General features: G+C 35.7%; 1 pseudogene; it reads right to left on the minus strand.

The window, feature by feature from the left end:
- Positions 1–8992: 8992 nt before the first annotated feature.
- The window catches only part of LOC138144328 (interleukin enhancer-binding factor 2-like), a 46913-nt pseudogene continuing 42365 nt past the window's right edge, over positions 8993–13540 (minus strand).

The following is a 13540-nucleotide window of genomic DNA, read 5'->3' on the forward strand; positions in this document are numbered from 1 at the left end:
ACTACATATCTCCCCAGATAACACTACCTTGGAAGTACTGAAAAAAGCAGTGCAAAAAATTCTGAGTCTTGAGATAATGCTCCTCCACCCCATATGCCTGAAATAGAGCCCAAAATTAATATTAAAGTTCCAAATCAAGAAATAGGGGAGAAAATGAGCAAATAGCTAAATAAAGAAACCTGACCATAAAAACTAGTATAATGACAGGGAAGACCAAGAGGAAAAATAACAGCACAGAAGAATAGGATGAAGTAAAAAAAAAGGTACAAATAAAGCTTTAAGGAAAAAAAATATTAATTGCATATAAGCTTAACAACAGTTCCTGGACGATCTAAAAATATTTTACATACAAAATAAGAATGGTAGCAGAAAAAATCAGGAAAGGTATTAAAGCAAGGAAAGAAAATTATGGAAAAGAAATTTAAAAGCTTGGTAAGAGAGTAAAAAAATAATACTGAATAAAACAACACCTTAAAAAAGGGAATTGGTCAAATTGGGGGTGGGAGGGAGGAAGGTAAAGACATTCATTAATAAAAATAATTGTAAAAAGCAGAATTGGGAGGTGGACCCAAGGTAGTGGAGTAAAAGCAGGGCATTGCTTCAGCTCTCTCTCAAACCCCTCCAAATTCCTTTAAAAATGACTCTAAAGAGGGGCAGAACCAAGATGGCAGAGTAGAAGCACAAACTTGGCATGAGCTCTGGCTCCAAACCATTTCAAATACCTGTAAAATATGAATCTCAACAAATTTTAAAGCTGCAGAACCCACAAAGTGACACAGAGAAACAAATCTGCTGAAGACATCCCAGCAGGCCAACATGAAAGGTCTATCACAGCTCATTGGGAGCTGAGCACAGACCTATATAAGCCATGTGATTTTCCCTGAACTTGGCCCAGATCAGCCAGAGCAGGCTTCAGGAGACTGAATCACCAGCAGCTGAGGCAGTTTACAGATGTCTCAAACCATAAATGCCCAAGACAAAGTAGAAGGTCAGTGTGGAAATCTGCTGGAATGGGGGGGGGGGATGGAAGAGCCCCAGACCACCAGGGTGAGAAGCAGCAGAGGTGCAGTGGCTGCTTCCTCAGGATCTCCTGGCCTGCAGATTGTACGGGGACCAAGCAACCATTCGGGGGGAATCACTCTTGCTTTAACCTGATGTGATCTGGATTGTGGTCTTGGGTAGGGGTCCTAGGCTGTGTGGCCAGGTGCAGAGCTTGTTGGGGCTGTAGAAAGGGCACCCACCTATTAGCTCTGGCAGCTGTGAAATCCCTCACAATTTGGGACAAAACTCTCTCCTTCTGGAAGAAGAGTTCTACTGTGGCAAAGAGCTCAAAAGTCAAGTAATTGGCTGGTAATGTGAGCAAGCAAGAGGAAACAAAAACAGACCATGGGATCCTTTTTGGGAGACAAAAAGTATCAAGGCATAGAACAGGAGGAAGACAGAAAAGTCAGAACTTGTGCATCAAAACCCTCCAAAAAAAATATGACTTGGTTACAGGCCATGGAGGAGATCAAGAAGGAATTTGAAAATCATTTGAGAGAAATGGAGGGAAAATTGGGAAGAGAAATGAGAATGAGGCAAGAAAATCATGAAAAGTGATTCAACAGCCTGCTAAAGGAGACCCCAAAACACTGAAGAAAATAACACCTTAAAAAATACACTAACACAAATGGCAAAAGTGGTCCCAAAAGCCAATGAGGAGTAGAATGTCTTAAACAGCCAAATGGCCAAGATGGAAAAGGAATTTCAAAAACTCACTGAAGAGAATAATTCTTTTAAACTTAGATCGGAGCAAATAGAATCTAATGACTTTAAGATAAATCAAGATACTATAAAACAGATCCAAAAAAAAAAAAAAACTAAAAGACAATGTGAAATATCTCATTGGAAAAAAGAAAAACACTGAACAGGAAAATAGATCCAGGAGAAATAATTTAAAAATTATTGGACTACCTGAAAGCCATGATAAAAAAGAGCCTAGGAATCATTCTTCAAGAAATTCTCAAGGAAAATTGCCCAGATATTCTAGAACTAAAGGACAAAATAGAAATTGAAAGAATTCACTGGTTGCCTCCTGGGAATATAATAGTGCAATTCCAGAGTTCCCAGGTCAAGGAGAAAATACTATAAGCTGTCAGGAAGAAACAATATGAGTATTGTGGAAACACAATCAGGATAACACAAGATCTAGTAGCTTCTACATTAAGGGATCAAAGCTCTTGGAATATGATATTCCAGAGGTCAAAGGAGCTAGGATTAAAACCAAGAATCCCCTACCCATCAAAACTAAGCATGATACATCAGGGGAAAATATGGTAATTCAATGAAATAGAGAACTTTCAAGTATTTTTGATGAAAAAACTACAGCTGAACAGAAAAAAATAACTTTCAAATGCAAAAAGCAAGAGAAGCATGAGAAGGTAAACAGGAAAAAAGAAATCATACGGAACTTATTAAATTTGAGCTATTTACATTCCTACATGGAAAAATTATCATTGTAATTCATGAGACTTTTCTCAGTATGAGGATAGCTGAAGGGAATATATATATATATATGTATATATATATATATATATACACACACACACAGATACATGTATATGTATGTGTAGGTGGGTGTACGTGTGTACATATGTAAATATGTGCATACGTGTGCACATGTGTACATAGACAAAGGGCAAAGGATAAGTTTAATATGAAGGGGTACCTAAAAAAATAAAATTAAGAGGTAAGAGAGGAATATAATGTGAGAAGGAGAAAGGGAGAGATAGAATTGGGTAAATTATCTCATATCAAAGAGGAAAGACAAAGCTGTTACCATGGATGGGAAGAGCAAGAAGGTGAAAGTGAATGGGTCTAATTTACTCTCATTGAATTTGGCTTAAGGAGGGAATAACATAGATACTCAATTGGGTATCTTAGCCTATAAGAAAGAAGAGGGGGGAAAGTGGATTAGAAGGGTTATGATAGAAGGGAAGGCAGATTGGGGGAGAAGGTAGTTAGAAGCAAACACTTTTGAAAAGGGCAGGGTCAAAGCAGAAAATAGAATAAGTAGGGGCCAGGATAGGATGGAGGGAAATATAGTTAGTATTTAACAATATAACTACTATGGAAAAATTTTGTGTAACTACAAATGTAAAAATTATATTGAATTGCTTCTCTTTCCAGTGGGGTTGGTTGAGGAGAGAATAAGGGGAATAATTTGAAAATCAAAGTTTTCAAAACAAATGTGAAAAAAATATATATGTTTACATGCAACCAGGAAATAAGATATACAGGCACCGGGGTATAGAAATCCATCTTGCCCTACTAGGGAGTTGGGGGTGGGTATGGGGGAGGATAGAAGAGAGAGCAGATTGAGGGAAAGGGTATTCAGTATGTTTGATATCTTGGGGTGGGGGTAGGGGAAAGACAGGGAGAATCTTTGTAACTCAAAATCTTGTGGAATCGAATGTTGAAAACTGGAAGTAAATAAATAAAAGATTAAAAAAATGAACACAAATGATAAAAAAGTAAATACATTTAAAACACAGAGATACAGAGAGTTAAAATAAGGCACTGGGGCAGAATTCATTTTGGTTTGGCAGAATTTAAAATAGCAATTACAATGTTGAACAAAATAAAATCAAATTGGTTAAAAGACATATAATCAAGAAAACTACTTCTTACTAAAAGGAACAATAGACAACAAAGTAATAACAATACTAAAAACACATGCACCAAATAGCATAGCATCCAAATTCTTTGAGGAAAAGTTAAATGAATTACAGGAATAATAGCCAGTAAAGCTATATGTTTGGGGGACCTCACCTTTACCTCTCAGTGCTAGATAAAACTAAAAGTAAAATAAATAATAAAGAAGTCAAAAATGAATAGAAACTTTAGGAAAGTTATACATGATAGACTTCTGTAGGAAACTGAATGGGATTCAAAAGTAGTATAGCTTTTTCTAAATTGTACATGACATCTTTACAAAACTTGATCATGCATTAGGGCATGAAAGCCCCACAACCAAATATAGAGAAGGGCAAATATTAAATGTATCATTTTCATGCCATAATGCAATAAAATTACTTTTAATGAAAGAACATGGAAATATTGATAAAAAATCATCAGAAACAAATTAATCTAACCTAAACGAATGAGTAGATGAAAGAAAAAATAAAAAATATAATTATTTAATTATACAGAATAACAATGAGACCACATTCTAAAATTTCTGGGATGCAGCTATAACAATACTTAGAGGAAAATTCATATATATATATATACACACATATGTGTGTGTATTTGTGTTTATATATATACATATACATTTACATATGTTTGTATATCTGATAAAATAATTGGGTATGCAACTTAAATATCTAGAAAAATAGCAAATCAACACCCAAATGGAAATCTTTAAAATCAAATGAGAGATTAAAAATAAGAGGAAGAAAATATTGAAATAAAAATAAAACTAGGGGCTAGTTTTATAAAAAAAAAAAAGCCAGCAAAATATATAAACCATTAGTTATTTTGAGTTTTTTTAAAAAGAAAGAAAATAAATTTACTGATATCAAAAATTAAAAGGGTGAATGCACCACCAATGAAGATGAAATTGAAGCCATGCTTATGAGTTTTTTCACTCAATTATATTCCAATAAAACTGACAATATAAGTGAAATGGATGAATATTTACAAAAATCACATAAATTGTCCAGATTAACAAAATAGGAAATAAAATACTTAAGTAAATCTGTTTTAGAAAAAGAATTTTAACTAGCTATCGATGATCTCCCTGAGAAAAAAAAAAATTCCCAGGATCAGAAGGATTTGCAAATGAATTCTACCCAACATTTAAGGAAAAGTCAATCCCAGTTCTATGTAACCTGTTTAAAAAAATAGGTAAAGAAGGTGCCATACCAAATTCCTTCTATTACATAAATGTGGTTTTGATTCCTAAGCAAGGGAGAGAAAACAAAGAGAAAGAAAACTTCTATATTTTTAAAATAAATACTGGAAAAATTAAATAAAATACTAGCAAGGAGATTACAGTGATATATCACAGTATGACCCAGTGAGATTTATGCCAAGAATGCAGTTCTGTATTAGAAGAACTATTAGCATCATTGACCCTAACAAAAAGAAAAACAACAAAATTCATACGATTATCTCAATAGATGCAGAAAAAAGCCTTGACAAAATACATCATCCACTCTTATTAAAAATTAAAAAAAGCTTAGGAACCAATGAAAAATCTTAAATTGATACTATCTATCTAAAGCAAATGAAAGTCATATATATGATGCAGATAATATTGAAACCTTACCAATAAGATCAGGAATGAAGCAATTATGTCTATTATCATCACTATTATTCAACATTGTATTAACATTTACTTACTAATATGACAAGAAAAAAAGGAAATTAAAGGAATGAAACTGGGCAGTAGGAAAAAAAAAGCATTAACCCTTTGGAAATATGAGGATATAGTTAGAAAACCCTAAATATTCAACAGTAGTTGAAAAAGTTAAAATTTTCAGCAAAGTTACAGTATATAAAATAAACAGACATAAATATCACCATTTCTTTTTTATTTAATGTTTCCACTAATTACATGTAAAAACAATTTTCAATATTAATTTTTATTTGTTCTTGATGATGTAATTTATTTATTTTGAAAGTCAAAGGCAAAAAAATTGTTGCTTTAATTTGTACTGAGACACCATCACTTCTTTCTCTGGGGAGGGTTAGCATTTTTCAGCTTATGCCTTGAAAGTTGTCATTTGTCATTTAATTGCTGAGATATTTAAATCATTCATGCTGATCATCTTAAAATATCACTGTTACTTGTACTCAGTACATTTCCCTCTGCATTAACCCAAATCAGTCTTTCTTTGTTTTTTCTGAGAGCATCCTACTCACAATTTCTTATAGTTACAATAGTATTCCATCATAATTATATAACACAAGTTATTCAGCCATTCCCTAATTGATATGCATCCCCTCAATTTCCAATTCCTTACCCCCAGAAAAGAGCTGCTGCTTATATTTTGTACATAGAGGTCATTTTCCTTTTGTTTTTTTTTCTTTTTAAGATACAAACTTAATAGTAGTATTTCTATGTCAAAGGGTATGCGTGGTTTTATCGTCCTTTGAGTGTAGTTACAAATTGCTCCATAGAATAACTTAATCAATTCACAACTCCGATGATAGTACAAATATTTCATTTCTCCCACATCCCCTCCAACATTGGTCATTTACCTTTTCTATCCTATTATCTAATGTAATAGGTAAGCACCTCAAAATTGTTTTAACTTACATTTCTGCAATTAATAGCAAGTTCAAATTTTTTTTTCATATGGCTATAGATAATTTAATTATTTCACTGAAAACTTTGTATCTTTTGATCATTTGCCAAATGGGTAATGGCTCTTATTTTTATAAATTTGAGAGTTCTCTATATGCTAGAGAACTGAGGCCTTTATCAGAAAAAATTTGCTTAATTTTATTTCACAGTTACTCTTCCTAACTATATTACCTTCCATCTGATTCCCTCTATTCCCATTCATTTTATTCTCTCTTTCCTTTCACCCTGTGTGTTCTCAAAAGTGTTTGCTTCTGATTACTCTTTCCCCCAATCTACCTTCTCTTCTATCACACCCCCTGTTCCCTTCCCCTTCTATTTCCCTTAAGGGTAAAATAGATTTCTATGCCACATTCCCTGTGCATCTTATTTGCCACTTACATGTAAAACAATTTTTAACATTCTCTTTTAAAAGTTGGAGTTCTAAATTCTCTCTCTTCCTCCCTCCCTCCCCATCCTCATTGAGAAAGCAAACAAATCAATGTAGGTTGTATATGTGTAGTCATGCAAAATGCTTCCATAATAGTCATGTTGTGAAAGACTAACTATATTTCCCTCTATCCCATCCTGTCCCCAATTTGTTCTATTTTCTCCTTTCACCCTGTCCCTCCTCAAAAGTGTTTACTTCTGATTGACCCCCTCACCCAATTTTTTCTCCCTTCCATAATACCCCCCTATCCTTTTCTCCCCTACTTTCCTGTAAGGTAAGATAAATTTCCATACCCAATTGAGTGTGTATATCATTCTTCCCTTAAGGCAATTCTGATGAGAGTAAGGTCCACTCATTCCCTCTCAATTCCTCCTCCTTCCTTCACTATAAAACTATTTCTTTCCTCTTTTATGTGATACAATTTAATCCATTATAATTTTTCCTTTCTCCATCTCCCAGTATATTCTGCTCTTATCCCTGAATTTAATGTGTTAGATATCATCCCTTCATAATCACTTCACCCTGTTCTCTGTCTCTGTCTCTCTCTCTCATTGCATACACACACTCATATGAATATATATATATATATATACATATATGTACATATGTATATATGCATATATATTATTAGGGTAGTTGTTGTGTGTGTATACACACACACACACACACACACACAAACAAGTACCTTAATAATGAGAAAGGTCTCATGAGGTACAAATATCTTTCCATTATATGTAAGTAAAAAATTCAACTTCAATAAATCCCTTATAATTTCTCATTGCTGTTTACCTTTTCATGTTTCTCTTGAGTCTTGCACTGGAAAATTATTTTTTTCTATTTAGTTCTGGTGTTTTCTCAAGAGTGCATTGAATTCCTCTAAGTTATTGAATGACCAGTTTTTCCTTTCATGGATTTCACTCAGTTTTGCAGGGTAGGTGATTTTGGTTTTAATTCTGGCTCCTCTGACCTCTGTAATATCATATCCAATTCCTCCAGTTTTTAATGTAGAAGCTGCCAAATCTTGTATAATCCTAACTGTGACTCCACTATACTTGAATTGTTTCTTTCTGGCTACTTTTAATATTTTCTCCTTGACATGGAAACTCTACAATTTGAATATCATATTCCTAGGAAGTTTCATTTTAAATTTGGGATCTCTTTCAGTAGATTTCTGTGGATTCTTTCAATTTCTACTTTACCTTCTGGTTCTAGAATATCAGGGCAGTTTTCCACAACAATTTTTTGGAAGATGATATTTAGGGGTTATTATTTTTTATTTGCTCATTCAGGAAGAATAATAATTTTAAAATTATATCTCCTGGATTTGTTTTTCAGTCCTGTAGATTTTCTAATAATACATTTCACATTATTTTCTATTTTTTTCATTATTTTGGCTTTGTTTTTATTATTTCTTGATTTCTCATAAAGTCATTAGCTTCCACTTTCTTGAACATAATTTTAGTGAATTGTTTTCTTCACCAAGATGTTGTATCAGTATTTTCCCATGTATTTAATTCTATTTTTTAATTAGGTTTTCCTACAGTGAATGTTTGTGCCTCTTTTTCTATTTGACCAATTATGCTTTTTAAGAATTTCTTTCATTCAATTTTGGTGTATCTGTTTCCATTTGGCCAGTTGTGTTTTTCAAGGCATTTCTCTATTCCTTGGATTTTTGTGCCTCTTTTACCATTTGTCCTATTCTGTTTTAAAATCATTTTTCAGTATTTTTGATGCCCCTTTGACTCTTTTTAATGATTTTCTTTGATCACTGTCATTTCTGTTCCAAATTTTTCCTATACTTTTCTTACTTGATCTTGTGAAGAAGGAAACATTTCCAATAGTTTCTAAATTAAAAAAAAAACTTTCAGACAATAAGTTTGCAATAATTTCAACAAAATAAAATTCTGGAAGATTTTGGTCTAAGTAGGGTTTCTAGGATTGGTTGTTCTGTCAAAGTAGTAGGGGTGTGTGTAAATCTATAAAACAATGAAGCACAGGAAGGCTGATACTGTCCCTTTGTGGCAAAGGTCTCAAATGTGATATTCTGGAGTCAAAACAGAATGAAATCACTTACAAGACAATGCTTTTTTTCTCCACAGCTTCCAGAGGGTTTTCAGCCTTATTTTTTCTTCCTATAGTCCCCTCATTCACATCCAGGCTCCATGAAGGATATCTATTGCCTTTGGTAGCCAAGAAAACACTAGAAAGGATCACTCTAGTATCCCCATGCACTCCTCTTCTTTTCCTTGAGGTAGCTCTTTTGCATTCTCCTCTTCTTTCTCACCTTCCCTCTTTTCTGAAGGTTTTTATTAAGTCTGTTCAGAATGTGTCACTATCACTCCATTCCAGGTGGACATTTCTGAAGCAACATAACTGCCATCACTCTCCTGGCCAAGGATCTTCCTATATCCTCTATGTGACAGCATCAGAACTAATTTCTCAGCCATATAAAAAACCATGTTCTGTAGTCTAGAGTCATGACTGTGTGTACAAGGAAGTTAACACTTTCATTGGGGCCACTATTCTGTACTCAATCAGGAAGAAATAATACAGCACCCAGAATCTGAAGAGACCACCTGTAAGTCACATTGAGGGTAAAGGGCTGTCTGATAGGGCTGTTCACAGCATAGTGGCCCAAAAGGTCAAAGATCAAAGGTATAAGAGGTTCCAAGTCAGGGAACTGAATTCTTGAGTCCTTCAGTAGACAGATAAGAACTTTCCCTGCAGAGTGAGAAGCATTCTCTTCAAACCAGTGGGCATGCTGAATGAGGGTCAAAGCACTCTGCAGAACAAACTCTCCAGCAGTTTCAAATTTCAAGCTCTATTACAAAGTGGTAATCATGAATACAACCTGGTGCTGGTTAAGAAATGGAGTGGTCAATCAGTGGAATAGTCAGGTACACAAGAAGCAATTCATGACCATAGCATTCCAGTTTTTTGATAAATATAAAGATCCAAAATTTTGGGGTAAAAACTCATTGTCTGACAAAAAAAAATATTGAGAAAATGTAAAGCCAAGCACGAGGAGCTCTCCTTAGGACTGCTGCTGTGAATACCTTTAAGGTTCTGATCGCATAATATAGTGAGCTCTCTATTTATTTAGCAACAATCTCAAGCAAACCATTCACAGAAACCAAAGTTCAACATTCACAATGGTATAGCACAACAACTCATGACTAAAGTGGCCACATAGTCTTAAAAAAAGATGTCATTCAGTAAATCACAATCTGAATCAAACAACCAACATAAGTACCCATCTGAAGTCTTCTTTCATGTTGATTGGAGGCTCGCTTCCTTAACTCAGTTCTTAACTAATCTTTAACTCAATCATCCTTAAGAAGTAATCTTCCTTAAGGAGTATAAATTGCAAAGTAAAAAGATCTCCCACACCACCATCACATTGCCTTAATCTCTCAGCTAGCACTAAGTATCCAAGTAAAGATCCTTTCATCTTGAATCGAGGCTGACTTCCAAACTCCATGGCACTTCTTCCATGCTCCCAGAACTTTACTGAATTCACTCAACAGTCACCTGGACTTAGAGGTAGACAGGTCCCACCTCCTGGCCCAGCTCCAGGTTCAGCTCCTAGTCCAGCTCCACACATCATACTTAGTAGAGTTGCTACAATATTCACACATATTGCCAGCACCATCATCAATTCACTTTCTTTTTATTTTTCATTTCTCAAATACTTTATTAACTTCTGATTTACATCATTCATTTCTGCCATATTTTGAGTTACAAATTTTCTCCCCATTTTTCCCCTACCCACCGCACCAAAATATCAATCCTACAGAATATTCCCTCCTCCAATCTGCCCTCTCCCATATCTTCTCCAATAGCCCACTCAAACTATCCACTCAGGCATAGTGGATCACTATGCCCCAATGCCTGTATATATTATTTCCCAATTACATGTAAAATAGTATATATATTTAAACATTTGAATTAAAATTTTGAATTCCAGATTCATTCCCTTCCTCCCTTGTCACCCACCCTTACTGGAAAGATAAGCAGTTCAGTATAGGTTGTACATGTGTAGCTAATGCAAAATATCAACATTGTAGATATATTGTAAAAGACTGACTATATTTCCCTCCCTACTATCCCAACTTCCACTTATTCTGTTCTCTACTTTGATCCCATCCCTTTTCAAAAGTGGGTGCTTCCAACTTCCCTCCCCTCCACCCTTCCATTATCCCCTCTCTCATCCCCTGACCCTTACTCTCCTGTAGGGTAAGATACCCTATTTAGTGTGTATTTCATTCTATCCCTAAGACAAAATTAATGAGAATAAGGTTGACACATTCCCTTTTGCCATCTTAATCTTCCCTTCCCTTGTAACCATTTTTCCTTGCCTCTTCTATAATTTGCCCCATTCTGTCTCTCCCCATCTCCCCTCATCATACTCCTCTCTCACCACTTAATTTCACCTTTTAAGTGTAATCCCTTCCTATTAAATTGGTCCTTCAACTATTTTCTTACTGAGAAAAGATTCATCACTTACATTTATCGTTGTTCCATATAGGAATTTTAATTGTTCAACGTTGATAAGTTCCTTATGATTTTTTCCCTGTTTGCCTTCTCATGCTTCTCTAACTTCTTGTATCTGAATGTCAAATTTTCTATTCAACTCTGTTTTTTTCATCAAGAATGCTTGAAAGTCCTCTATTCCCCTGAATGACCATATTTTCCCCTGAAACATGATACTCACTTTTGCTGGGTAGGTGATTATTGGTTTGAATCCCAGCTCCTTTGCCCTCCAGAATATCATATCCCAAGCCCTTCGATCCTTCAGTGTAGAAGCTGACAGATCCTTACTTATCCCGATTTTGTTTCCACAGTATTCAAATTGTTTCTTCCTGACTGCTTACAATATTCTCTCCTTCATCTGGAAATTTCAGAATCTGGCTATAATATTCCTAGGAGTTTTCTTTTTGGGCTCTTTTTCAGTGGATTCTTTCAACTTCTGTTTTGACCTCTGGTCAGAAAACATCAAGGGAAGTTTTCCTTGAGAATTTCTTGGAGGATGATTTCTAGGTTCTTTCTTTGATCATGGCTTTCAGGTAGTTCAATAATTTTTAAATTACCTTTCCTGGATCTATTTTCCAGATAAGTGGTTTTTCCAGTGAGATATTTCAAATTGCCTTCTATTCTTTCATTTGTTTGGATCTGTTTAACAGTATCTCAATTTCTCATAAAGTCTTAGCTTCCTTTGCTCCCATCTAACTCTGAAGGAATGATTCTCCTCAGTGAGCTTTTGAGATTCTTTATCTGTCCAGCAAATTCAGCTTTTTAAAGCATTCTTCTCTTCATTGCCTTTATGAGCCTCTTTTGCCATTTGAGTTAGTCTGTTTATTAAGGTGTTATTTTCCTCAGTCAAGCTGTTGACTCTCATTTCATAATTTTCTTGCATCATTATCATTTCTCTTCCAAATTTTTCCTCCACTTCTCTTATCTGCTTCTTAAAGTCTTCTGTGGCTTGTAACTAGTTCATATTTTCCTTAGAAGCTTTTGGTACAGGAGTTCTTACTTCAATGTCTTCCTCCTGTTCAATGCATTGATCCTTTTTGTCCCCAAAATAGGAGTCTAATTTTGGATTCTTCTGTTTACCTTGCTTCCTTTGCCTGGTCATATTACCACTCAATTACTTGACTTTTGGGCTTTTTGCAACAGTAGGACTCTGCTACCAGACACAGGATCTTCATAGCAAACTCTATGGTTTTCTTCGCTGCCGAAGGTATTACTTGGGTGCCCTCTCTGAAGGCTCCACACACTATGGCAAGCTGGTCACATATCCCAGGACCTCCACCCTAGACTTCAATCCAAATTCAAGCAGGTTAAAGCAAGAGTGATTATCCCTCGGACTGGTCGCTTGGTCTCCCTACAGTTCTCAGGCCAGGAGTTGAAGCTGCTAAGTGGTGATTGCTGTGCTACAGCTCTCAGAGGCTTCTTGCCCCTGGGGCAAAAGCCAAGGCACTCCTAACTACTGTGTCCACACTGCAATGACCTCTCATTTTGTCCTTATCATCTATATGTTGATAATTCTGGAAACATCCATTGCTGCTGTTGGTATGGAGTACCTCCAGCCGAGAACTGGTCAGGCCCACCCAGGATCTAAAACCTCACCTTAGAGCTGGACTTGGCTCCCAGAGCACTGTGCTGGTGGATTGCTGGTTGCCTGCTAAGCCGTCCTCACCAGGAGGTTAGCTTCTCTGTGTCATTTTGTGGGTTCTGTAGCTCTTGAGTTTGTTCACATTCCCCTTTTCCATGTATTGTAGGTGGTGAGAGCCAGAACGCATAGAGGTCCTGTTTCTACTCTGCCATCTTGACTTTGCCCCTCCCCCCCCCCATTGATTCACTTTCTGCCTGTGCAATCAACACAAACCAACAGATAGGGCCTTAATATGAGAAATTAACCCAAATCATCAGTAAGGTCCAGGAACCTATGAAAACATTAGTAAAACCCTCCAGGACTTCAGTAAACAGACAGCAGGAAAGTCCTCTTTCAGCAATTCTCAACCAGTAGTCAGGTCCCATGGATTTTGCAACAATAGCAATGTCCTCTATCAGCAGACAGATCTGACAAAGAAACGTCAACAGAGATGGAACAGATACACAGAGTACTGGAACCCCAGCCATCCTTCCTCCCAGTTCTGCTCAGTCCCAACTTATGTTTGAGATTGTATATCATTAACTCCTTCCTGTTCCACCACTTCCTGTTATGTCCTTCCTTTTTGGTCTTTGACAAGTTCCTC

This window comes from Petaurus breviceps, unplaced genomic scaffold (assembly GCF_028583685.1).
Source record: "Petaurus breviceps papuanus isolate PSGF00001 unplaced genomic scaffold, PetGlider_PUasm1.0 90696, whole genome shotgun sequence".
Classification (NCBI taxonomy): Eukaryota; Metazoa; Chordata; class Mammalia; order Diprotodontia; family Petauridae; genus Petaurus; species Petaurus breviceps.